The sequence below is a fragment of the Caretta caretta genome, chromosome 1, assembly GCF_965140235.1.
Source record: "Caretta caretta isolate rCarCar2 chromosome 1, rCarCar1.hap1, whole genome shotgun sequence".
NCBI lineage: Eukaryota > Metazoa > Chordata > Testudines > Cheloniidae > Caretta > Caretta caretta.
Genome location: NC_134206.1, coordinates 346,495,528 through 346,522,992, shown reverse-complemented (window position 1 = coordinate 346,522,992; position 27,465 = coordinate 346,495,528). Strand labels below are relative to the sequence as shown.

Here is a 27,465-nt window from a genome sequence, read left to right as displayed (position 1 = left end):
CTGTATATGTCCATGGCTTAGCTGTAGCTTTGATTGTAACAGCTGCTGTCATTTATTGTCTGGGGCACTTGTGTTTGTCTTCTGAAGCTAAAGCCAAGACGGAAAGACTTTTACCAGTGGTTTTGGCAGGTGTTTTATTCTTAAGCTACTAAGAGCCATTAAAGGTAACCTTCCAATGCTAAAAATGGGCTCTGTGCCCCCTTTAGAGCCCTATATGATGCAGCAACAGGCTGGCAGTGTTTGTCTGAATAATGGAGCCAGAGGATGTTCCTGCTGCAAAGTGATGTGTATCGTTACCACATCAGAATAATGAGGTGTGGGAGTGGCTCTCTAGAGTGGAGAACTAGGATGTGTACTGAGCAGTCCTCATGGAGGAGCCTTGGAAGCTGCCAATCTTGGGAAGAAGACTTGGGCTGGATTTTGTGTGTCATTTTGAATTCCCCTTGTGAATAAAAGTAAACCCCGAGAGAGAGAGAGAGAGTGTGTGCGTGTGTGTGTGTGTGTGTGGTGGGGAGGCGGGGTGTTTGTGTGTGTGTGTGTGTGTGTGTGTGGTGGGGGGGTTAACTGGTGACCTGTTATAACTTGTGTGGACTGTGTATGGAGCGGGGTGAGGGAAGTCACTTGCTCACAGGTATCTTTTGCTTGCTTTTTATCTTAGAAATATCAGGCATGTCAAGTCTGGTCCTGCCTTCCCTGTTCATGTGGAGGTCTGCCCTGGAGGACCAAGATATGTTCATTGGGAACTGTTTCAGTCCTTAATTAAAGGGGGTAGGGCTGTCGAATAAGAGTATTTTTCTTCTTGCCGCTGTGTGTTCAGACATGTGTGAAATGGGCTCAACCAAAACAAGCTAAGTCGTTTGTAAACCATTTGAGTAAAAATCATTTTCCCCTCCACCATTTAATTACTTTTCACTTCCCTGTTATCCGTGATGTCATTGTAACCCAGCTAATTCTCCAACAGCTTATAGTGTCTGCTAGGAAAAAATAGGGGAGATGAGATCTGAATTAAAAATGTTTAAAAAAAAATTAGACTGCACCCCCAACACTTTCATACCTTCTTTATGTATCATAAGATGCAAAATAAGGCACAAGCTCTCACCTTTTCCCCCTCCTTTGCAGGTCATTTTACAGAATCTAGGAACTGATCTCTTTCTGTTGGGAGCATAGAAAACCCGGGCATACGGGCTGGGAAGGCTTTTATTTTTACAGTGTGTGGTGGAGACCAGGGGCATCCTTTTAGGGTAAAGAATCAGAGGAGGGAAGCTGAGCTGCTGACAGGAAACTTTGAGAGCTGCCTTTTGTTCCATGTTTACTAAATGTGAATAATGTTCTGCAGACTGTAGCTAACAGGGAATGGACGTGAGAGCAGTGCAGGAGCACAGGGGCTGGGATCAGCAGTCAGCCAACGAAGTGTCTTTTTGAGAGGCAGCTTTCCCTATGCAGCGTGTGGAAAGCTGCATTAGCCCAGGAAATGCTTCTGTCTTTGTATTTGTTTTGGCCCAGCAAATCTGGGGTATCCATTCCCTGCAGAAATCTCTCTCATTCCATCATCCCTCTTGCTAGGAGAACAGGATCTGACTCCCAGCAATGCTGCTTCTGTGACTCCCGTTCAGCCTAGAAGGATGGCCTGTGAGCAACGGCTCTGAGCTTAGAACACCAGCCTCCCTCCCCTTCCAAATCCCACACATCCTGGGAAATTTAAAGGGCCGGTCTGATGCTCAGACATTGCTCCCTCGCATTGCAGGCGCATGTCCTTGCCACTAGTTCTGCTCAAGAGCCTTGGTTTTTCTCCTGGGACAAACTGGCATCTGCCAAGCCATCTTGAGCTTTTTGGGGCTTCACATTTGGTTTGGTCTCGTCACGTTGGAGGTCTTGTTCCATAGCAGGAGAAGAGGAGTGGCCATGCTCTCGGTTCCAGCTCTCCCCATTGATGCTGCCGCTGCTAACCCATCCAATCAGCATAGTGTTTGATTTGGGGTTAGAGAAATACCTCCTATGGGCAAATCAGTCTCTGAAATAACCTGTGTAGGCTCAGATGAACTTATGGTCCCCTATGGACCAAGGCCAAGGGTTTCCCAGTGCCTGTCTCCGAATGGGTCCTAGCGACGATGGTATTTCACTGCTCCTCCTCCCCCTCCCCCTCCAGACAGCTGGTGTAATGTTACCTGCAGGGTAACACCTGGTGATCCATTTCTGGGTCAGCCAGATTGTGTAAGCAATATTGCACAAGGGATGGAGTTATTATGCACTTGTTTGCCTTAAAGGTACAGAATCTATTTACTTCTTGATACTGAAAGGTTTGCTGCAAGTAAGTAGCAGACCGTTTTGGAGAACCCTGTTTCTCTGCAGTTAAGAATGTACTGTTTTTGTGTGTGTGTGTGTTTATTTTTATATAAACGATACATATTGTATCTCAGGTTCTCAAGATGTGCAATTTGTGGAAGCCCTGCAAACTACTCAGTCATAAAGCAATATTAGTTGGTTGATGTACAAATATTATACATTTGTTATACATTCCATCAAAGGAATTTTCCAGTGACATACAACTGAAGTAAAATATTGTGCTTTACAAGAACACATCATTTGAATGAAAACTAGCTGTGTATTGAGAGTCTGGCCATGTAACCAAGACAACAATGAAGGAGGAAAAAAAAGGGAAAAACCAAGCTAGAAGTGGAGTGGAAAAAGAGTGAATGAAACAGAATGAAGAGAAAAAAGGACAAAAAGCAAAGTGGTCTAGAGGGAAAATTCCCCACGGCACAAGCACGTATTAGAAACTGGAAATATTAATTGAAATGTTTGGTGAAGGTTGGTGTCATTTATGAGCTGAGAGGAGGGTTGGCTCAGTGGTTAGAGACTTGGGAAACCCAGATTCAATTCCCTGCTCTGCCACAGACTGTGTGTGGCCTTGGGGAAATCACTTAGCCTCTCTGGGCTTCAGTTTCCCATCTGTAAAATGGGGATAATACTTACCTTGCACAGAGGAGTGCTGTAAGGATTAGTACATTAAAGATTGTGAAGTGCTTAGATATATGGTAATGGTGGCCTTATAAATTCCTTACATAAATTATATGTCTTTGGAAGAGAGATAAAACCAAAGTCTTGATCACCTGTGATCACTAAAACTCTGTGGGGACCCTAGAATTGTGGATAGATCAATCTATAGACTGCAAGGAAGCTGTGTCCATGCTGCATATCAACCAGCCCTTGTGTTAGGGAAGGGCAGATGACCATGCAAAGCAAAGTTGAGGTTCTATGTGTGTGTGTGTGTGGGGGGGGGGGGGCGGGGGGGTTGAGGTTTGGCCTAGGGAGAAGGCCGTAGCAGCTCAACCCTGTGGGGAGTGATTTCCACCCAACTCTCTCAACTGGGCTGTGCTGTAACCAGGCGCCATAGTTGTGCAGGGGGAGGAATAGATTGATTTATTCAACAACATTTTACCAGGATAAATAACTCTCAGAGATGGGAAAACAGAAGAGGAGCGAGCGTGGTAGTGGTGGCTGTGTGTGAGTTTGTGTAACTGGGCAGCACGGCTGCAGAATACTAAAGCACTTGTGTAAGGAGGAGGAATTTTTTTTTTCTTTTCACCCCTTATTCCATCAGTGTCCAAAGAAACTGAGCAAATAAAGGAACCCTAGGTTTGTCATGTGGAGATGGTGAGTTCCCATTAATTGCAGGTAAACACAATGATCCTTTACTATTTATCCATGCGATTAGGTTTCTGAATATGCAGCTGATGATGAGCTGGTTTTGATGTTCCTTGGAGGACACTCGGTTGCTGATGGCTCCATGCAAGGTGTCAGCAGAGAAACCAACTTTTCTCCTTCCTTCTGCTTTGAGGGAGTATGATTTGTGAAAGTTATTTTTTTAAATATTTGGTGACTGGACTTGACTACAATGCACAATAACAGTGTAAAGTCTCCCACATCTGCTGAGAGGTCATCTCCTCCCAGCTTCTGATATCAGCTGGAGTCTGCGAATTATTCTACCTTCTGGTGCTGGAGCTGGAAGATACATCCCTCTCTGTTCTATTTATTGATATCTCTGAAAGTTCTCTTCATCCTCCAGACATGTAGAGCCATATTATGAAAGATCTGTGACCCTGGAAGGGTTTATGGTTCTCTAGATTAATGTAGTTCCATCTCCATTGCCCGTATGCTTCAGAAGAGTGATTCAGTCTCTGTGGCCCATCCAGTCCTTGACACAACAAAAGAGCACGAGTGCAGTGGTGGGGTTTACATGGACAACTGCTTACTGGGAACTGGAGTGAGACCCACTAATTTGGTCCATGTAAGCCACTTAAAAGCCACAGATGGTAATGACATTTGGTTGCTACATCATGAGATGTACTCCAGCATGATCTAAAGGTGAGAGGCACTTGGATACCAGGGTGATGGGTGCAATATAAGGGCCTAAATAGATAGAAAGGCTTGTGTGTCCCATTACCAAACTCCTGTGGCATCCAGTTCCACTTCCTCTTTCCGTTTCAGCACCTGAGAACGGGCCCATTTTTTTTTTTACTATCCGTAATCTCCTCTGAGGTGGAGGTGGGGTTGCATGGGATGAGGGTTTCCCCCATGGTCGGTGCCCTATGTATCCTGCAATTCCATGGCTGCAGAAATTGTTGTGGAATCAGTTCCTTGCCATTTCAGAATCAAATCTACAAATCAAGGGGCTGGAGCTGGTCCTTGGCACCAAACTAGACCTGACACTTGTTTTGGACATCTGCTGAGTGCCGTCAGTGCAAGTTACCACTCCCACCCAGCGTGTAACACAACACGATCATTTACATCACTGCGCTGCTTAGAACCCTGGCCCTTCCAACTAGATCCTGTTCGTGCAACATACTGCAAAGCTCTCAAGGTTCCTTTTGGTGCCTAGTACAGCAGAAAAACTCCTTTCCATCCATTGCAAAGAATTTACAGTTCCCAGCAAGAACCGGATTTGAAAGAAGCTATTTGCTTGTTCTGGCAAAGAGCATCATCTGGCTCCCTTGAAGACCCCCTGGCTATTAAACCATCCAGCCATCAAGGTGCTGAGAGGTTGTATTTACTGAGCACTTTCTTGACTTGTTTTCTGTCTCTTGTGTGCGTTGCGTGCTGCTGTTTTTTTCCTCCTGAGGCTCTGATTCAGAAGCGCCTTGGCGTGTCATGGGAGATGAGGTCTCGGAGCCATGCAATGAGACTTGCAAATGAAAATATAATCACCCCCCAGATCCAATCTGTACTTCAAAGTCTAGGGGCAATTGGTTGCTGCTGCCCCCAAGTGATTTGTATTGGCAGTGCTACCCCATGCCTTTTTACTTAAAATTTAACACCAGCCCAACAGAAACATCAGAATCAAAGGGACCGCTGGCTGTGAGAGAAGCAGGGGCCATGTGATACCGCACCAAGGGCTTTCCCATGGGAAACTGCAGTCTGAACTCAACTGACTTAACTCCAAAGCAGCCAAAGTTGTCACAAGGCTAACTCATGGGGCAGGCTCTTCCTGGTAAGGTGGGGCAGGATGCCATGCCATGTAGGATGCTCTGTGCTGCTTTGGAGGCAGCTGAAATGCTATGCCATGAGGGCTCGTCTTAGGTTGGAGAGGACAGTTAGCCATGCACTGCGGTGGGCTGTCTTGCTGGCCACGGGGGGTGCTGCACCCTACAGACCTCTGTGGGCCACGCACTGAAGGATGCCATGATTTGCAGCGATGATTCATGATTCGCACCTAGAGCTGCAGCTAGCCAGAGATGTCAAGAGTAACAAGAAGGGTTTCTTCAGGTATGTTGGCAACAAGAAGAAAGCCAAGGAAAGTGTGGGCCCCTTACTGAATGAGGGAGGCAACCTAGTGACAGAGGATGTGGAAAAAGCTAATGTACTCAATGCTTTTTTTTGCCTCTGTTTTCACTAACAAGGTCAGCTCCCAGACTGCTGCGCTGGGCATCGCAAAATGGGGAAGAGATGGCCAGCCCTCTGTGGAGATAGAGGTGGTTAGGGACTATTTAGAAAAGCTGGATGTGCACAAGTCCATGGGGCCGGACGAGTTGCATCCGAGAGTGCTGAAGGAATTGGCGGCTGTGATTGCAGAGCCATTGGCCATTATCTTTGAAAACTCGTGGCGAACGGGGGAAGTCCCGGATGACTGGAAAAAGGCTAATGTAGTGCCAATCTTTAAAAAAGGGAAGGAGGAGGATCCTGCGAACTACAGGCCAGTCAGCCTCACCTCAGTCCCTGGAAAAATCATGGAGCAGGTCCTCAAAGAATCAATCCTGAAGCACTTGCATGAGAGGAAAGTGATCAGGAACAGCCAGCATGGATTCACCAAGGGAAGGTCATGCCTGACTAATCTAATCGCCTTTTATGATGAGATTACTGGTTCTGTGGATGAAGGGAAAGCAGTGGATGTATTGTTTCTTGACTTTAGCAAAGCTTTTGACACGGTCTCCCACAGTATTCTTGTCAGCAAGTTAAGGAAGTATGGGCTGGAAGAATGCACTACAAGGTGGGTAGAAAGCTGGCTAGATTGTCGGGCTCAACGGGTAGTTATCAATGGCTCCATGTCTAGTTGGCAGCCGGTATCAAGTGGAGTGCCCCAAGGGTCGGTCCTGGGGCCGGTTTTGTTCAATATCTTCATAAATGATCTGGAGGATGGTGTGGATTGCACTCTCAGCAAATTTGCGGATGATACTAAACTGGGAGGAGTGGTAGATACGCTGGAGGGGAGGGATAGGATACAGAAGGACCTAGACAAATTGGAGGATTGGGCCAAAAGAAATCTGATGAGGTTCAATAAGGATAAGTGCAGGGTCCTGCACTTAGGACGGAAGAACCCAATGCACAGCTACAGACTAGGGACCGAATGGCTAGGCAGCCAAGAAGGCCAATGGCATTTTGGGATGTATAAGTAGGGGCATAGCGAGCAGATCGAGGGACGTGATCGTTCCCCTCTATTCGAAATTGGTGAGGCCTCATCTGGAGTACTGTGTCCAGTTTTGGGCCCCACACTACAAGAAGGATGTGGATAAATTGGAGAGAGTCCAGCAAAGGGCAACAAAAATGATTAGGGGTCTGGAACACATGACTTATGAGGAGAGGCTGAGGGAGCTGGGATTGTTTAGCCTGCAGAAGAGAAGAATGAGGGGGGATTTGATAGCTGCTTTCAACTACCTGAAAGGGGGTTCCAAAGAGGATGGCTCTAGACTGTTCTCAATGGTAGCAGATGACAGAACGAGGAGTAATGGTCTCAAGTTGCAGTGGGGGAGGTTTAGATTGGATATTAGGAAAAACTTTTTCACTAAGAGGGTGGTGAAACACTGGAATGCGTTACCTAGGGAGGTGGTAGAATCTCCTTCCTTAGAGGTTTTTAAGGTCAGGCTTGACAAAGCCCTGGCTGGGATGATTTAACTGGGAATTGGTCCTGCTTCGAGCAGGGGGTTGGACTAGATGACCTTCTGGGGTCCCTTCCAACCCTGATATTCTATGATTCTATGATGCTTCAGGGTTCTTTGGGCAGGTGAGGTTCTATGTGCTGCAGGACGCGCTATGCTGTAGGCGCCATGGGGTATGCCAGCTGTTGGGCTGGACAGGCTGCTCCTTGTGGTGTGTGAACCTCCTACTGTAGATAACCATGCACTACCCTCCCACGGTTACATCACAGGATACCATGGTGCAGTGGGACCAAAGAAGAACTGAGGCACCAATGGTCTCTGCATTGCTGTCTCCCCCGACCCAACAATCCTTCTCATTTGTTACTTGATGGATATTAAGTAATCAGCTTATTTCTTCATCTGCCCCTCCAGCTTCCCAGTGATGTCAAAGTGGGGCTCTATAGCTTGTCAACTCTCCATCTAGCACCCCGCTAGACAGCCCAGCCAAAAATGGTGAAGTCTTTTTATTTTTTCTCCTTGGCTGGCTAGCTCTTTTAGTGCCTCTTGCGGTCTGTCTTTCACTTGATTACCTCTTGCCTGCTGACCCCTCTTACGGGGAGTTGGGTTAAGTGCGATTCTCCTAATTAATTTTGCTTTAATTTAATCTTTTGAAAGAATTTTATCAAAAGAAGGAACCTCTTTTCTCCCCTCCTTATTTCATGGGCTAGTTTAATGCACGATCTCTGGGTTTATTTTTCGATTTCCCCCTGTCTCCAGATAGGCTGTCATTTGCATATTTGATTAAGCTTCTTACGTTATCAGGAAGCTAGTTGGAATAACAGCCAGTCCCTGATAAGGCACTGCACATCCATCTCTCTTTCACCATGAGCCACATTATTCCCCCCACCACCCTCATTTGCCTGGGGTAGCTGTTTCCTATGTCACTGCCACTCCTGCCTTGTGTTTTTCCTCTCTTTGATCTGGTTGCTGATCTCTGGCCCAGGCTGTAGTTGAATGTGGTTGTCAAAGCGTGGCAGCCTAGTCTTAGAGGTGGGAGTGAGCTGATTGGTGGTGTTCAGACTGACAGCCTTGGTGACCAAGGGCCTGATTCAAGAACTGAAATGACACCGGTGTAAATCTGGAGTCACTCCCTCCATCCAAGTGAACAAAACTTGTCTGAGAGCGGGATCTGGCTGCATAAGTTCTCTTCCCTGGGGGGAGGGAGAAGCAATAAAAAGTTCCCCCACCACCCCCTTGTCTGCCTCATGCCTCCATTGGAGGAGTCACCTCTGGGGTATTTATGTGTGTTGTCAGAAGGTAGCTTGTTTCCATAACTCATTCATCCCTCTCTGACTTCTTTGCTGAGACTCTCAGCAAGAGGGTATCCCATTCAGTGACATTCATGGTGGTGGTTTTGTGATCTAAATACCTGGCCACAGAACAGGAGAGCTGATGGGCGGGGTAGGGAGGGGTGTAATTCATGGGGGGAAAGATTTTTTTTTCTTGTTTTTCCCCAAAATTGTCAATGTCATCAAAAATTCAAAATATTGTGACCTCCTCTGTTTACCAGCTGCAGACACAGCTGTGCTGTGTTTGAACCATGAACAATTCCCCTTCACTCTGTAATATTCTTCCTTTAAATGAGCTGTTGATGCCTTGTGAAAACCTTTGGGGAATGTTCTACGTAGAATCAATTCCTCTCCAAATGCCCCAGCACCTGCCACTTGAACTACAGGAGACTCTCCAATAGCTTTTAACAGTATAGGGCCTAAGACACAGAGTTGAATAGTTCTGATTCCATTCAGCAGAGGGTAGTGATGCACGTAGACGTTGCTGAAAGGGACACTGTGAGGCTATTAACCGTAGGCCAATGTGTTCTGTTTTGGGTGCCCTGTGTTTGAATATGTTGGCCTTGAATCAGTAGTTCCCAAACTTTAACAACCTGTGAACCCCTTTCACAGAAAACGTCAAGTCTTTCAAACCCCCTCCTAAAAATGAATATTTCCAGGGATATTCTCCTTTACCGGAGTATAAATTATAAAAGCAGTGATCTTGGAAATATAAAATTTGTTTTTATGACATGCTTATTACACACTATTTATCATTAATTATCTATCATTACAGTCTTTTTATTACATTATGAAAACAGCAACACTCTTCCAAGATCTCACTTTCGTAGCTTGTATCACTTTGAATAAGTCTGTTATAAGACAGAGTTCCTAGGTGTCATCAAGGAGTATCAGATGTGAAACAGCAGGAAGGGATTTAAGAAGCCAACTCAGAGAGTTCCTCCTGCACCAGCATTCAGGTCTTGAGCAGTCCAGGCAAACAACCCACGGTACAACAAAAGTTAAAACTTGTTCGTCATAATAATTTTAAAAACAACATTAGCTGCCTATTTAATTTTAAAAACAGCAAAAAACATCCCCCTCCCTTTCCATTTCTTATAAGGTGTCTTGAAGTTTAAATCTCCTCAGTGTGATAGAAATGCTTGCTTTGATCTGCTTAGCCCTTGGAAGTCTAGGGGCTGCGGGTTGCTGGCCCCATGCTGCCTGGGGTCCCTAGGGACAGCTCTGTCCACCATTAGGGAATTTTTCCCCCGAGACGCCCCTGTAACATTTCACGAACCCCCAGGGGTTCACGAACTCCAGTTTGGGAACCACTGCCTTGGATCATTGCTTTTTGAGCATCATTAACAACAAGCATTGAATAAGTGGTGAGTTCTTGCTTGGCAAAACCCAGCAGGTCTTTGCTTCTCTCATTGGATGTGGAGTCAATCCCCCTTTCCCCTGCTGGAGGTTTGTAGGCTGTAACACAGATCTGTGATCTTGGGCAAGATACTTCCCTTTGCTGTGCTTCAATTTCCTCCTTGACAAAACATGGAGGGTAATATTTCCCTACTCCCAGGGCTGGGGTGAGCCTTAAGCCATGGATGTCTGAGATCCTTGGATGGCGAGCCCCATAGGAGTGCATGTTATTGCTCTTAGAATCACAGAATATCAGGGTTGGACGGGACCTCAGGAGGTCATCTAGTCCAACCCTCTGCTCAAAGCAGGACTTCCTTTGGCCCAAGCAGTTAACCAAAGTCTGGGGCCCTGCAGGGTTGTTTCAGTTCGGATGAGAAATCAGAGATCTGAGTCAGGTATATTCTTGGTGTTTTGTTTTGTTTTTTCTTTTTGTTGAAGTAGGTAAAGTCCTGTTTCCCTGAACACCCTGAAGGAACAAATAACAGCAGCTGACCATTTCTTTACTCCAAAATCCCCTGTTTGCCACTCCGGTGAGGTTTGTGCTCCAGAAGCTGTGTTTCTGGTTCTCTCAGGGTGATGATACTCATAACTCTTTCTCTGGGGTTTCTGCCCCCAACCCACACAGCCTCTCCCCTGCATTTGCAACCTGGGAAACCCCTCAGTTCACACAGCTTCACTCTGACCTGCCACGCAGCCTAGTACCTGGAGTGCTTCCCATTCCCCTCCCCTCGTCTGCAGCTGTTTTTACTAGAAAAAGGGGCTTGACTGCTGCTTCCGCTGAGCCTAAAGGAGGGTACAGGACACACCTGTTGGCTTTAACGAGGCCTAGGTTTGTTTTTGGATCTAAGACTCACTTGCTGCTGGCCATTAGCACCTTTCAGCATAACATTTCTGATATGAAATGGCAAGTGGTAAAAAGTTGACACGTTTTGTGGGTCGTCAAAATTCTTTCAGGGCTATTTACCATCCCACAACCCATGCGTGCCAGAAGTAGGATCACCCGTCATTACTGGGAGGATCCTGGAAACATGGGGAGAGGTGGCAACCCTAGGGTGGACTTGCTGTGCCAGTCAAACCCAGCCCCCTGGATTTAAAAAGAATGGTCCCTATATGTCCCCTGCTTGGCTCGTCCAGAAGATTGTAGGAGGTGTTTTCTCAGCTGGAACCCTCCCTAATGCACATTACAAAGGGAGTATGTACTATTAACATCACAGCCCCTTTTGAATTATACAGAGGGCGTGAAGGTACCCAGAGGAGTGTGAGTGTGATGCTCTAATGGGGGGGAGACGCATCCAGAAGCATGCTGGTGGATTAGTCAGAGAGCATTAGGTAAATGCAAATGTCTGTAAGAGCAGAGCTACTAATGTATGTACGGAAGGTGGTTTTTTTAAAAAGAGAGTCGAGATCTGTTCGTAAAAACCAGAGGAAACACAGCTCATGTAATTGGACGTGTTACCTGGGTTTGAGCGGAGACAGCAGGTTGTACAAGTGGACCCTAGGCTATTGAAAAGGAGTTTCTCTCAGCCGACACCTGAAGTGCAGGAATGAGGGGTTTGATTTATAAGATAACTTTTAATTAAAAGGCAAAAAGAAACCTCTCGCCTTGTTAGAACGAGTGACTTTCAGCATGAACTAATTTGAAGAATCTTCCCCCCTCCCATCCCCGCGCCCAATTCCCTGATGCTGCTTATGATTTGGAGTCAGTGCAATCCTATGACCACTTACCCTTTTTAGGGCTGTTTCTGTCACTGACTACATTTCTACCCTTAGGACAGCCTGCCCTGCAGCTTGCAAACTCTGCTATCGAGCATAGGTTTTTCTCTCGCTTGATTTGTGCAAGTCCTCATACAGACCATTAATGTCTTCTATTGAAAGGGACGCTGTCACATACGTTTAGGGGAAAAAAACCCAACAATATTGTTTCCAGCTTGGCATTGGTCGCGAAACCCACGCGGCAGGCAGAGATAAAACATCTTTTTGTTCCTCACCAATTTGATCTCTTTCCTCTGGCGTTCTCCTCCCCCGGCCCAGCCTCTGCCCCCTGGTGGGTTTTGATTCTAATTAGAATGGATGCAGTAGGTTTATTTTGTTTTGTGTTTAATAACAACTCCGGCTTGTAATGCTGCGTCTTTTTTTTTGCATTGGCTTCATGTTTGGTGTGCCCTGTGCTCTGCAGGAATTGGCATAGTTGTTTAGAACCGCTAGGGGGAGCGCAAAACATTAGTTTTTTTTAATGAACCCCACAAAAATGGGCTTCTATGAAATCTTTTAGTAGTGATAACTTTGGGTGGGGATGTGTGTCATTCAGGATCCAGAGGGTCTGCCTCAAGGGTCTAGCAATTTTTTTTTAAGCTAGGATAAATTTGGGTTTAAGAACTTGGCCCAGGCCCAGAAACCCCCTTTAAATTAAACCATAAGCAAGCACAGCAGCTCTCTGCTGCTTGCTGAAATTCCCAACCCTATGATTGCCTGTTGAGGGTGCAGGTGTAAAGTTTCAAGGATGGAATAGGATTATTAATCAATGCAGTGCCCCCATTGTAGTCCTGCTTGGGTATTGTGTCCTGTTGTGGCAGGACGTTGTTGCACTAAATGGCACTTTAAGGATTTTTAAACATCAGTCATCATCATTTTGTGTATTAGGAGCCCGAGTCATGAACAGGTACCGTGCCCTGCACAGTGGGGTCAAACACAGAAGGAAAAGATGGTCTGCCCCCAAAGAGTTGACGAACTAAGTATTCCTGTAGACTTCACCACACCCGGATGATATCACTTCTGGGTGATCATTAATAAAGCACATGCCTCAGTCGCTACTATGTATGTCTCTGTGTGTACCCTGACGCCACGCTGTGTTAGCCATGCTACCTTGTGTTGTGGAGTGATCTGATTTCCTAAGTGAAGCAGGGTTAGGCAGGCTTGGTATTTGGATGGGAAACCTTGAAGAGAAATGGAGGTGCTGGAGGAAGTGATGTTGGTTTAGTAGCTGGTGCTCTGCCCTCTGAATTGGTGCTGAACTAGTGCCCTGTTGTGGTGTTAAGGGACGCCATGTGACTGCAGATGCTATCGCTCAGTTACAAAACTGAGGCCACGTTCCACTGAGGGTCAAGTATTGATCTTATGTGTTATGGTAATTGTGACAATCAGGTTTGAGACCCCGTCCAGGGGACAACAGGGGGTCTGAACCCCAAAGAGTAACAAACTGAACCAACTGGTTGTATACAGTGTTCCTATGTGTAAACAATATGTTGAGTAAGGTCTTTTGGGATAGCTTGTAATGTTCTGAACTTGATGGTCTTCATAAGATATGGACACAGACTGTGGTGCAAATTGGATACTATTAATTTAGGCTTAAATAGAGACTGGGAGTGGCTAAGTCATTATGCAAGGTAGCCTATTTCCCCTTGTTTTTTCCTCCCCCCCCTCCCCCCCCGACGTTCTGGTTAAACTTGGATTTAAACTTGGAGAGGGGTCAGTTTGGATGAGCTGTTGTCAGCAGGAGAGTGAGTTTGTGTGTGTATGGGGGTGGGGGGGTGTGAGAAAACCTGGATTTGTGCTGGAAATGGCCCACCTTGATTATCATGCACATTGTAGGGAGAGTGGTCACTTTGGATGAGCTATTACCAGCAGGATAGTGAGTTTGTGTGTGTGGTTTTTGGAGGGGGCTGAGGGGGTGAGAGAACCTGAATTTGTGCAGGAAATGGCCCACCTTGATTATCATGCACATTGTGTAGAGAGTTGTCACTTTGGATGGGCTATTACCAGCAGGAGAGTGAGTTTGTGGGGGGGTGGGGGGGGTGGAGGGTGAGAAAACCTGGATTGGTGCTGGAAATGGCCCAACTTGATGATCACTTTAGATAAGCTATTACCAGCAGGACAGTGGGGTGGGAGGAGGTATTGTTTCATGATCTCTGTGTGTATATAAAGTCTGCTGCAGTTTCCACGGTATGCGTCCGATGAAGTCATGGAGCAGGTCCTCAAAGAATCAATCCTGATGCACTTGCATGAGAGGAAAGTGATCAGGAACAGCCAGCATGGATTCACCAAGGGAAGGTCATGCCTGACTAATCTAATTGCCTTTTATGATGAGATTACTGGTTCTGTGGATGAAGGGAAAGCAGTGGATGTATTGTTTCTTGACTTTAGCAAAGCTTTTGACACGGTCTCCCACAGTATTCTTGTCAGCAAGTTAAAGTAGTATGGGCTGGATGAATGCACTATAAGGTGGGTAGAAAGCTGGCTAGAGTGTCGGGCTCAACGGGTAGTGATCAATGGCTCCATGTCTAGTTGGCAGCCGGTATCAAGTGGAGTGCCCCAGGGGTCGGTCCTGGGGCCGGTTTTGTTCAATATCTTCATAAATGATCTGGAGGATGGTGTGGATTGCACTCTCAGCAAATTTGCGGATGATACTAAACTGGGAGGAGTGGTAGATACGCTGGAGGGGAGGGATAGGATACAGAAGGACCTAGACAAATTGGAGGATTGGGCCAAAAGAAATCTGATGAGGTTCAATAAGGATAAGTGCAGGGTCCTGCACTTAGGACGGAAGAATCCAATGCACCGCTACAGACTAGGGACCGAATGGCTAGGCAGCAGTTCTGCGGAAAAGGACCTAGGGGTGACAGTGGACGAGAAGCTGGATATGAGTCAGCAGTGTGCCCTTGTTGCCAAGAAGGCCAATGGCATTTTGGGCTCTCTCCCATTGGCTTACGCTACAGTGGTGCAGAGGCAGACGCGCTAAGCTCTGTAGTGTAGCCATAGCCTAAAAGAGGAGGGAGTTTCCCCACATGTATTAGAAAGGGGCATTTATCTAACAGAGACGTGTGAAGCCTGAGGTTATGTCCTTATGTTTATTTTCTGTGTATCTTGTTTGCATTTGCTTTTCCTTACTGTTTCAACATTGAGTCTAATTTTTCTATTAAAAAACTTTTTTTTTTGTCTTTGCACAACAGACCTGCTTGGGGTAAACTGGTGTGTGTGTGTGTGTGTGCCAAAGTGAACCGATCACTGGCGGCAGGTTTCACTCCTTCGGGGGTGACAAACCAGAAGGGAAAGGTCCGAATGTCGAGTAGTTAAGAACTCTATGTAGATGGATTTGGGGAGACTCAGAACTAGAAGGGTTGTGGAGGTCACCCTGCAAGGAGGAACTAGACTGGTGGCAGCTGGGGTGAGACCTCAGTGCTTTTAGGCTGGCTACTGGTGTCAGGGCTCTGGGCCATAGGAACATAGCATTAAGGCACCCAAGGTTACAGAGCAAGCGGTGATAGAACCCCTCACTGGTAGCTCACGAAAGCTCATGCTCAAATAAATTGGTTAGTCTCTAAGGTGCCACAAGTACTCCTTTTCTTTTCACTGGTATGGGTAATCCCCAAAATATCACAGTAATATCTTAAGGCCTCGATCAATTACTAGAGCCCCGTTGTGCTAGGTGCTGTAACCACATCTGATTATTTTGTTTTAGAAAAAAAGGTACCTGCCCCAAAGAGATTACAATCCTGACTACTACCATCATGTTGTTTGTGTTATTCTGTTCCTATCTTGGGTTTTGGCCACACATGGAGTTTTTCCGGGATATAAGCTATTCTGCTTATATTCACGCTCTGCTGCATAGCTGTAATGAGCTATGGCCTCATGCATACAGAATAGAGCTGTAGGGAGGATAGGAGTTGTGTTTCATGATGGATTTTGAATTTTTGAACTCTGGCTTTATCCTGAATAAGAGTGAAACCTGAAAATTTCAAATTTCTTCAGGAGGGAAAATTTTATTTTTACATTTATTTATTTATTTATTTCAGGTCATTTGAAATATTTCACTTTGATTTTGACTTTATTTTGTATTATAATATACTAGTAGCTGAAAGTCCATGCTGCTGCATGGGGGTAATTCGTAAAGTCATGTGTATTTTTTTTAAAAAAAATAAAGACTGAAAATGGCTGAGAACTTAAAAATTGGATGGTAACAATCCGCAATTCCCAGTGATAATTGAACCTGGTGGGATTCAAAACAAAAAGAGCTCTGTCATTCTTGTGGCTGTTTCCACTGCTTCACACTGACTCACTGCATGGGTGTAATTCATAAAGTTATGTGTATTAAAAAAGAAGTAGGACTGTCAAGCGATTTAAAAAAATTAATCGCGCTGTTAGACAACAATAGAATACCATGTAGTTAAATATTTTTGGATGTTTTCTACATTTTCAAATATATTGATTTCAATTACAACACAGAATACAAAATGTACAGCACTTACTTTATATGTATTTTTATTACAAATATTTGCACTGTAAAAAAACAAAAGAAATAGTATTTTTCAATTCACCTAATACAAGTACTGTAGTATAATCTCTTTATCATGAAAGTTGAACTTACAAATGTAGAATTATGTACAAAAATAATTGCATTCAAAAACAAAACAGTGTAAAACTTTAGAGCCTACAAATCTACTCAGTCCTACTTCTTGTTCAGCCAATTGCTCAGACAAACAATTTGTTTACATTTGCAGAAGATAATGCTGCCCATTGCTTATTTACAATGTCACCTGAAAGTGAGAACAGGAGTTTGCGTGGCATTGTTGTAGCCAGCATCGCAAGATATTTACGTGCCAGATGTGCTAAAGATTCTTATGTCCCTTCATGCTTCAACCACTATTCCAGAGGACATGCGTCCATGCTGATGACAGATTCTGCTCGATAATGATCCAGAGCAATGTGGACCAACGCATGTCCATTTTCATCATATGAGTCAGATGCCACCAACAGAAGATTAATTTTCTTTTTTGGTGGGTTGGGTTCTGTAGTTTCCGCATCAGAGTGTTGCTCTTTTAAGACTTCCAAAAGCATGTTCCCCACCTCAACCCTCTCAGATTTTGGAAGGCACTTCAGGTTCTTAAACCTTGGGTTGAGTGCTGTAGCTATCTTTAGAAATCTCACAGTGGAACCTTCTTTGTATTTTGTCAAATCTGCAGTGAAAAGTTCTTAAATCAAACAACATGTGCTGGGTCATCGTCCTAGACTACCATAACACAAAATATATGGCAGTATGCAGGTAAAACACAGAGCAGGAGACATGCAATTCTCCCGCAAGGAGTACAGTCACAAATTTAATTAAGGCATTTTTTTAAACAAGCATCATCCACATGGAAGCATGTCCTCCGGAATGGTGGTCGAAGCATGAAAAGGCATATGAATGTTTAGCACATCTGGCATGTAAATACCTTGCAAAGCCGGCTACAAAACTGCCATCAAATGCCTTTTCTCACTTTCAGGTGACATTGTAAACAAGAAGCGGGCAGCATTATTGCCTGTAAATGTAAACAAACTTGTTTCTCTTAGTGATTGGTAGAACAAGAAGTAGGACTGAATGGACTTGTAGGCGCTAAAGTTTTAAATTGTTTTGTTATTGAGTGCAGTTATGTAATAAAAAAAATCTACATTTGTTCGTTGCACTTTCACAATGTAAGGGGACTGTTGCCCCCTTACTAACATTCAGTGGGTATGTTTTGGTTGGCTTGCTCCCAGTACTACTATGGGAAACCAGGATCCTGAGACTGATAGTCCCCAGGAACAATGGGGAGAGGCCAATGCTCCAGGTCTGCCTGAATGACAGGGCGGGCAGGCTAATCAGAGAGTCAGGAGGCCAGGGAGGTCCTGTCTTCCATGTGAGCTGGATTTGCCTGGGTCAGACAGAGGGGGGCCGAGCTAAGGAGAAAGCAGGGGCCCAAGCTGAGCTGGGGAGCAGAGCTGTGCCAGATCCAGAGGGACCAGAAAAGCAGCCCAGAGAGAGCAGACCCTGTCCTGGGAGCAGAGCTGCAGCCCCAAAGCCAGAGGCACAGCCCAGAGAGAGCAGACTTGCCCTGGGAGCAGAGCTGCAGCAACCAGAGCCAGAGGGGCCAGAAAAGCAGCCCAGGTAGCAGGTCAGTGCTGGGAGCAGAGTCACAGAAGCAGCCTGCAGAGCAGACCTGTCCTGGGAGCAGAGCTGTAGCAGCCAGAGCCAGAGGGTCCAAAGAAGCAGCCCAGGGAGCTGGAGGCAGAGCAGCAGCGCTGAGACAAGAGTGGTGGAGCTGGGGCTGGAGCTGGGTGCGGTGGGCAGCTGGGGAGAGCGAGGGGGACCCTGGGCAGCGGGCCCAGCACAGGGAGACACCTCAGCCAAGACGCTCTGCAGGCCAGGCTTGGATCGTAACCCTGACAGGGCGGGAGCAACACTGGGAAGAAAGGTCCTACCACTCAGAGCCTGAGAGCATGTGGCCACCACCAGAGCAAGTGTCCAACCTACAGCATCCCTACAGCACAGCCAGGGCCTGAGAAGAAGGCCTGGGACTTACAAGGAGCAGACTGCGAACTGCCCTGACATTCCAGAGACACTGTTTTTGAGGTTCCCTGCCACAGAGCGGGTTGATGTGTTCCCTTTAGCCTTTCCCATTTTCCTTATTCTTTTTAAAATTAATTGTTGATTAAATAACTTGCATTTGCTTTAACTTGTATGTAATGGTCGGTGGGTCAGAGAAGTGCCCAGTGCAGAGAGAGTACCCTGGAGTGGGGACACCCTAGCCCCTGTCCTAGGTGATCACAGCAGGGTTGGGGGTTGAGCCCCCCAGGAATCCTGGGCCCAGTTTTGTTGGGGTTACGAGGACTCTGCCAGACAGGAGAGTGGAAGGGGAGTCCTCAAGGGCAGGGAGGCCACTGGGTAAAGGAAGTGGGAGCGAGGACTCGGATCCTTTCGCTAGCCCACTTCACCGGGATAGTGCAAAAGCCAGGAAAGTTCCCCACAATAGCGGGACTATTTCCCCGCTTACAACAACAAAGAGATTGCACTACAGTACTTGTATGAGGTGAATTGAACAATACTATTTCTTTTGTTGTTTTTACAGTGCAAATATTTGTAATCAAAAGTAATATAGAGTGAGCATGGTACAGTTTATATTCTGTGTTGTAGCTGAAATCTATATATTTGAAAATGTAGAAAACATCCAAATATTTTTAATAAATTTCAATTGGGATTCTATTGTTTAACAGTATGATTAAAATTGTGATTAATCATTAATTTTTTTAAGCACAATTATTTTTTTTGAGTTAACCAATTAATCGACAGCACTAATAAAAAAAAAAAAAGCCCCAAATTGCTGAGAATGTAAATATTGGAACTTTGGTTTTCTTCTGAAACAAAATTCTGGCACAATCAACGCAATTTCACGAAGCTCTTCGATTCTGACAGAACTGCATATTCCAACAGAATATGGCTTCATCAAAAGTTTTTCCAACCAGCTCTAATACAGAAACTGTTGTCAATGTCCAGGATCAGCCCTGGGGCCTTCTGCTCCAAAACATCAAGCCTCTATCAATTGGCCTAAACCTAAAAGAAGCAGGTTGTTATGGTAGCTAGTCTTTTTGGCTGGTTCTTAATTGCATGCATTTAACCAGTGTATTAAATAGTGATGCCATGCGCTGTTAAATAGCAGCTGTGTTCCTCTCCAGAGGTGACAACTGCATTTTAGTGGTGGGTGATTAATGGCAAGTGTTAGGCAACCTTAATTAATGACATTGCCGCCAGCTCTGCCTATTGTATAGACACAGGGTAAAATTTTCAAAAGCAGTCCAAGTTCCATGGTTCCTAAGGCCTGGATCCTCAAATGTACTTAGGTGCCTAACTCCCACTGTGCATTAAGCACCTAAATACCTTTTGAGGACCTGAGCCTGTCACTTTTGAAAATGTGGTTTAAGCTTCTAAGAGACTTAAGCATGTTTGAAAATTTTCCACATAGTTTGTATTGTAGATCCCTTTTGTTATATTTGCAAAGGATCTTTGGTGCCTAAGAGTGCTATAGATGCAAGATACTGTCAGTATGATAACCCTGTGAGCTTCACAACCTCCTGTTGCTCTGGTCTATGTACATGTTTTGGAATTAATCTGCTTCAGGACTTCCAGTAACTTTCTTTGAACTGATGGCTGACAATAAATTGTACAGCTGTAGGGAAAAGGTTATCACTGATGCTGGCACAAATCTCACCATGTTAATTTTTCAGAATCTTTCTGATGAAATATAATTAAACACAGTGACCTGGCAGTGCACAAATCTCCCTGTGTTTGCCTCATTTGCAATACACATGATTAAAACAGGGTTATCAGGGGGTTAGTTATTATGAGTGGTATCAGATGAGGTGGCTGGGGTTTTGCACATTGCAGATACTTTGATCATTTCCCCACTCCCCATGTTTCTGTCAGTTTTCTTTTGGATTTCATGTGTGATCGATTTATCTCCTTAGGGTGTGTGGGGAATGTATTGATGTCAGAACTAACCTGAACAATAAGTACAGGTTATGCATGCTAATGCAATTCCTCTCTGCCCCTTAGACTGCATAACTGTGCTGTCAGTGTTAGAATCTCAGTCATTGCAGGAAGCTTGCAGTAAATGGCTGAGAACTTAAAAAAGTGGATGGTCTCAAACCATGGTTCCCAGTGATGACTGAACCTGGTGATATTCTAAATAAAAAGAGTGCCCAGTCATTTGTGTAGCTGTTTCCATCCCTTCACATTGACTCCACATCAGAGTGATGTGTGAGATTATTGTGTGTGGTGCTTTTGGTATTGTGTGGACGCTTCTCTCTGTCTAAACATATGATCTATGAAGCACTGCAGAATCTTGCAGGCTTGCTGCATTAATACTCCTCGTTCAACATCTTTTAGCATTTTAGATGGTGTGGATACATCAGACTAGGTCTCACCTGGGAGTACCTTTTGTGAAATAAATGACCATAATACAGTTTTAAAAAAATCGTGTAACCATTTCTTTAATATGAAAGTTTCAGGAATGAGCAGTTTTTTCTGTGAAGGGAAATAAGCTATACTGGTATAAGGTACCTTTATAGGGATTTAATTGTGTCCAGACTAGGAGCATTGTACTGCTTTTAACTGTCGTTGTAAAAAAAAAAAAAATCACATCCTGTAACAGACACAGTTATAAAAGAACAAACACTGTTTATAGACCAGGACTCAGTTATAGTACTGTAGTGCCTAGATCAAGGTGCAGGGCCTATTGTGCCGCATGCTGTAGAAATATCAAGTACGAGTCGATCCTTGTCTGAAAGAGTTTACAGTCTAACGTAAGTTTGTGGATAGTGTTTAAGGTAGCCTTGTAAAATTGTCATATAGTGGCTGAAGCAGCAAAATCTGTTCACTTGGCCTTTGTTATGCTGGGTGATGCTAATGTAGACAAACCAATGGAAGTTTTCTTGTCCTTCAAAAACAAATTACTTTCCCCAGGGTTGAATGGACATGTGGAATAGAAGCAGCATTGGGCCAGTGTGTGAAAAGATGGGAAGGTTAAAATTTACCATTCTGGTTTCTCTGTCTAAGGTGAATCATGCAGATTTTATTGAAAGTCTCATGATATTTGGTGTTTTTCTTAAAGCCCCAGCTCCTGGAATCATAAGATTATGTCAGAATCTCAGATTTCATTTGAAAGGGGGGAACAAAGTTTCTAGGCTCCCTGGTTGTGGAATAAAGCTTGAAAACTAATGGTTCAAAAACCGGAAGGGAAGCCAAAAATTGTTTTAAAAAATCTCATGATTTTTAAGCCAAATGCCCAATTTTTTCAGGCCAAATTCATGATTCTTGAATGTTTGGGGTTGGCAATACTGTGAATGATGTGCAAAAAGTAGCTGCAAAGGGCAAACAGTGAAAGGCTACATTTTATAAATTATTTTTCTCTGTTTTTAACTTTGCCACACAGTGGCTAATCTGTTCGTGTGCACCACCTCCCTCGGCTAGATGGAATCACCACTGTTCATGTGACTGTCATTTGCCTTACACTGCTAACAGAGATTCCCCTTCAGCTCAAGCCAGGGTCGGGGGGCTGTGGAATAGGAGGATCCGAGTTCTATCCTTACTGTTGCTGTAGCGATCAGAGTGGTGTGCAGCAGCGACAATTGTGAAGTCCATAAACGACCACAAACTCATTACACCGCCATATGGCACTGTTAATTAATAACATAAAAAGAGAGAACTGTTTCCCCAAGTCCATGATTTTCAGCCTCCCCCACCTGTGTCTGTCCCTGTCCTGTGATCTAGCTCAGTTAAGCTGCTGTACTGCTCTCTTCCCTGATAAGGAAATCCCAGACACCGTCCTCTTAAACGTCGTTATGGAAGCATTGCCCTTTCGTGCTCTGCGGCATGCGGGCCCCTCTAAGCAAGATGATATCACTGGCACTAAACTTGTATCAGCCATCAGGCCCCTTTCCTGGTGCCAGGGATGTACTGGCAGGCACTGACGTGACTTATTTTCTATTTTCTGTTTTGTTAGTCTTGTTGGTAGCAGGTGATTTCATTAACTGCTGCTTAATTGTCTGTAGGGAGCCCAGCTATTGTTTGTTTGTTTTTGTTTCCTGACAGAATCCATTCTTTATGCTTCCTCCCCCTTTCCTCCTCCAGGACTGACTGTTGTCATTATCCTGTTTCCAAACCCAGTGCTGCATTTTAAACAGAGACGGGATCAAGTTACTAACTTTGGATCCTTATTTGAACTCCCATGAAGTTCAGATCCAGGGTTTTGGCTCTGGCTCATCTCTGATTTTACGAGGGGAATGAAAACACTGGAATGGGAGTAACCGGTTCTGGGTTCTGCCACTGACTCAGTGTGTGACCCTGAGCAAGTCATTAGACTTTTCTGTTACTCAGTTTCTCCATTAGTTAAAAAGCGCGGGGCGGGGGCGCGAAGGGAGGTGGTTAATAATTCTAACCAACCATATAGAAATGCCTAGAGACCGAAAGGTTACAAAATGCTAAGTATTATGTATGAATGTATTACAGTAGCTGGAAGATTAGTTTAGTTGGGTGCTTCTTCAAACCATCCAAATGCTGTGGACTCAATTCAACCTTGATCTAAGCAGGTGCAGCTCCGTCGCGGCCAATGGGAGTGTGCTGGAAACCTTGCTGTCTGTTTGCCTCGCAGCGCTGCCTGCTCCCTGTGGAGCTGGGAGGATAGCCTTTCCCTGCATTTCCCTCAGCTCTTCTGCCTTCCATCCCATGGTGGAAGAAAAATGGCAGGTGGGGAGAATGGGAGGGCATTATGGAAGAGTAAAGGGGGGTTGGAAAGGAATTGAACTTCTCCAAATGTTCACTTTGGGGTTAGGGTACGGCCTAACGTCTCCTTGAAGGTAACTTACACCTTGACTTTTATCTTGTCTTCCGTGTGCCGTAGCTTTTGGTTTTCTTCATGCCTCCTGTCTCCTATGAACAGTGTGCAACCTCATCACCTCAAATGTCCTTGTCCTCATTTCCTGTGGACCTGCCTAGGCTGCCCTCATCCCCTTTATTTCTGACAGACAGTCCATTGCCTTCTTGCCTGAACTTCCTTTGCCCTTTTCTCCTAAGGATGTTCTGTCATTTCAGGTCTTCCTCCTCATTGTTAGGTTGTCCACTGGCTCCTCCCTTGGAGTTGTCACCCATTTGTTACCTCTGGATATTCCTTTGTCTTCCTCTCATCTTGATTTTCTGGGCTTGTCTACACACTGTAGCAATGCCCACTAGATTTAGTTGGTGTTGGTCCTGCTTTGAGCAGGGGATTGGACTAGATGACCTCCTGAGGTCTCTTCCAACTCTAATCTTCTATGATTCTAGAGGGATGTGAATTCTAAAGTGCATCAGTGTGTTGCTAACTGGCTCATGTAGACCCTGCTGGCATGCACTAAAAGGTTCCTTAGTGTTCATTAAAGTTGTACTGTGCAGACAAGCTTTCAATTCCATGGTTATCAGACTCCTCAGTCTGCTTGCTGGATGGCCCAGTGGTTAGGGCATCAGCCCAGGATTTAGGAGGCCTAGATTCAATTCCCTGATCTGCTACAGACTCTCTGTTTACTCCAGTTCTTCTTCTTCTTCTGTATGGCTTGGGCAGGTAGCAGCGATTACAAATTTATATCTAGATTTGATAGCTAATACGTTGCTGCAGCAGTGAGGTAGCGAATGTCCTTTAGGGCCCCAGCCAAAGAACGAAGGGGACAATCAGCTATGATGTGTTCCATCGTTTGAGCCAGGTGACTACAGTTGCATGCAGGTGTTTGCCTCATTTTCCATTTAAAGAGGATTTGTCCGCATCTCCCAGGAGATGTCCTGATGCGATTTAGTCTGCACCAGACTTTCTGACAAAAATCAAAACCCAGTGGTTCCTTGGCAGGGTCAGTGATGAGCTGTTTGTTTTGAGTGTCAAAACGCTCCATGTGGCTTTCCATTGAGCCTCAGCATCGAATTTGAGTGTAAGGGTCCTGATCTGGTTCCAAAGAGGGTTGTGGGATTATAATCTTGTCTTTGGCAGGTTCTGCAGGTGATTGTGCAATGGGATCCTCGTGTTTGCATTGACGTGGTTGAGAAAGCAAGATGTCTGGGCAGCTCTTCTAATCTGTGGAGGCTGGATGTGTGATAGGACCAGGAGCCAGTTGACTGGAGTCAATTTAAGCATCCCTTACACTATGCGTGTACTGTTATTGAGTTGAGTATTAAGGAGTTTAATGTGACTGCTGTGAGATCACCCAGTGAAAATAACCCACCCAGCCTCGGCCTATGGCATGTGAAGCCTCAGTAATAGTGCCCTGCCTAGGGAGACGTTGAGCAGCATGAAACTTACATGGCTCTGAAAGCAAGAAAACCTGTCAACAGCATAGCATGCATACACCTGTAAATGATTGACTCCCTTTGTTATTACAAATGTGCTTTAATCTGCTAAAAGATCACCCTAAGAAAAATTCTTAGGGTGCATTTAAAAGAGAAATAGATTCTGTGGAAGTCACAACCTCCGCAGCAACCCAGGGTGCCAGTGAAAATGCAGCCAGTTAAAAAGCTGGGACAGTCACAATATGCATTGGCCCTCTCCTACGTCCTACAAGCCTATGGTGATGAGCCACCCTTCGCTCCCCGTGAAGTCAGGCGGAGTGCAGAATGCTCAGCATCTCCCAGGAGGTGTTCAGCACCTTGTTTGGATCAGGCTTCTAGCCTGCAGACCAGTTAAGGCTGTGAATTTATTATGATGGTTGGTTGTAACACAGCATCCCGGGGGTGGGGTGTGTGTGTGATGTTGCCTCAAGCTGTGAAGATGCCACATGGTCACATGATGCTTATGGCATGGGGGGCACCCAGAGTGGCCTGACAAACAGGGCTGGATAGGTGCTGCATGTGGGAGATAATGTGGAAGAAGAGACACAGGCAGGGATGGAATAAAGCCAACCTGACATAATGGATGAGACACTAGACTGGGCTTCAGGAGACCTGGGTTCTGTTTCTTGCTCTACCACTGTCTTGCTCTGTAACTGTGGGGAAAATCCCTTCCCCCCTCTATGCCTCTATTTCCCCACCCACCCTGTCTATTTAGACTGTAAGCTCTTCAGGGCCAGGACTGTCTCTCACTATATGTCTGTACAGCGCCTAGCACGCTGAGGCCCTGATCCCAGCTGAGTTCTCTAGATCATTTTTATTGATATTTCAGTAGCACTAAACAGGGATCTGTGTGATGTTCACCTGCCCCTAGGAGTCGACATCACCCAGGGGGGAAGGCCCTTTACCAACAGCAGCGCTGCCTCCATCCACATCTGCTCCAGTTGTGGGGGTGGGAGTAGGGGGTTGGAAAACACATTTTAATGCACAGTCTTCTCACCCCACACGTGCTGCTTTCTGTCTCCTCGCAATATTGCCATGCGGAAATGCCACTCTCCAATTCCCCCCTCCCCCCCCATCTCCTCCTGGCAGGTTGATCATAAATTAGGTTCTGATGTGAGTATTGAATTTCACTCCAGTTGCCGTTGCTGTGGCACATCTGTGGTCCCTCCTGTGGGTTAATGGCTTCGCAAAAATGAAGTAATAAAGGTTATGATGGCTGTGTTTTAACCTCTTGGCCCCCATTCTATCCAACAGTCGTGCTTCTCGGGAACAGTTAAAATCTACTCTCTGCATTTTAAACACCTCAAGATAATGTTTCATTTCTCTGCAGATTTTTTCAAGTGGCTTTTTTTGTTTGGTATTTAACAAAGCTGAAGTGTCTCTTTCTCCCCCAACCTTGCAAATGTATTTCTTTTTAAAAAGAGAGATGAGTTCATGCTACTTAAATAAATAAACCGCTCTCTAATTTATTCCACAATTTAATATTTGCATATGACAGGGAAGCTAATGCAAAGGGGGAGGGGGAAGAGAAACACTTCTGTTTGAAATCTTTTGGTGAAAATCTGTTCTCCTCCTCTTAGGAACCTAGGGACTGGCAATGACTGGTCTGTCGAGTCTAGCATACTGCTCTGGTTGCTCTTTCAATCTTCAAGGGAAAGTGATCCCCTTCTCACGTAGCCCCACTCCCTTTTATTGTTAGCCACGTTTTTCATGGGTGATTGGGGATTTTGCGTGATCAACCTGGAACATTTCAAAGGGGTCTGATTTTTAGAAAGTGCCCAGTGCTGATCTTTTGAAAATCTTGGCCATTTGTTGTTACAGTAATGTTTAGAGGCCAAAGTCAAGATCAGAGCCCCATTGAGCTAGATGCTGTATATGCTGCCGATCAATGGCACTTACATAGCTCTATTACTATAGTTTCTGGTCACCTGAGTCTTTAATGGCTTTATCCTGACAATGCCCCTGTGAAGTAGGGTAGTGCTATTATCCCCATTGTACAGATGGGGAACAGAGGCACAGAAAGACTAAGTGACTTGCCCAAGGTCGCACAGGAAGTTGTGGCAGAGCATGGAATTGAACTAGGTCTCCTGAGACCCAGTCCAGTGCCTTAACCACAAGATTATACACTTAGTTAATTGTAATGCTGGACATGGTAAAGGAAGAAGCTGTGTATTTGGCAATGGTGTCATTGCTCCTGGAATAGTATGTCCAGTACTGGTGCCCACAATTGAAGAAAGACATTGATAAATTGGAGAGGATTCAGAGAAGAGCCATGAAAATGATTAAAGGATTAGAAAATATGCCTCATAGTGATAGACTCAAAGAGTTCAATATATTTAACTTAACAAAGAGAAGGTTAACGGCTGACTTGATCACAGTTTAGAAGTACCTGCATGGGAACAAATATTTGATGATGGGCTCTTCAGTCTAGCAGAGAAAGGTACAAGAAGATCCAGTGGCTGGAAGTTGAAGCGAGACAAATTCATACTGGAAATAAGGTGTACATTTTTAACCGTGAGGGTAATTAACCATTGGAACAATTTATCAAGGGTGGTGATTGATTCACCACCAGAGGCAATTTTAAAATCAAGATTGGATTTTTTTTGGTAAAAGCTATTCTCTAATTCAAAAGGAATTATTCTGGGAATGTTCTCTGGCCTGTTGAAGAAAGGAGGTCAGACTAGATTATCACAATGGTCCCTTCTGGTCTTGGAATATACAAATCTATGAAGAATTCCTT

General features: G+C 45.1%; 1 protein-coding gene across 2 annotated transcripts in view; it reads left to right on the top strand.

Annotated features, from left to right (window-relative positions):
- The window catches only part of PLXNA4 (plexin A4), a 634,448-nt gene that overhangs the window by 68,481 nt on the left and 538,502 nt on the right, over positions 1-27,465 (top strand). The gene's annotated exons all lie outside the window — the stretch shown is intronic.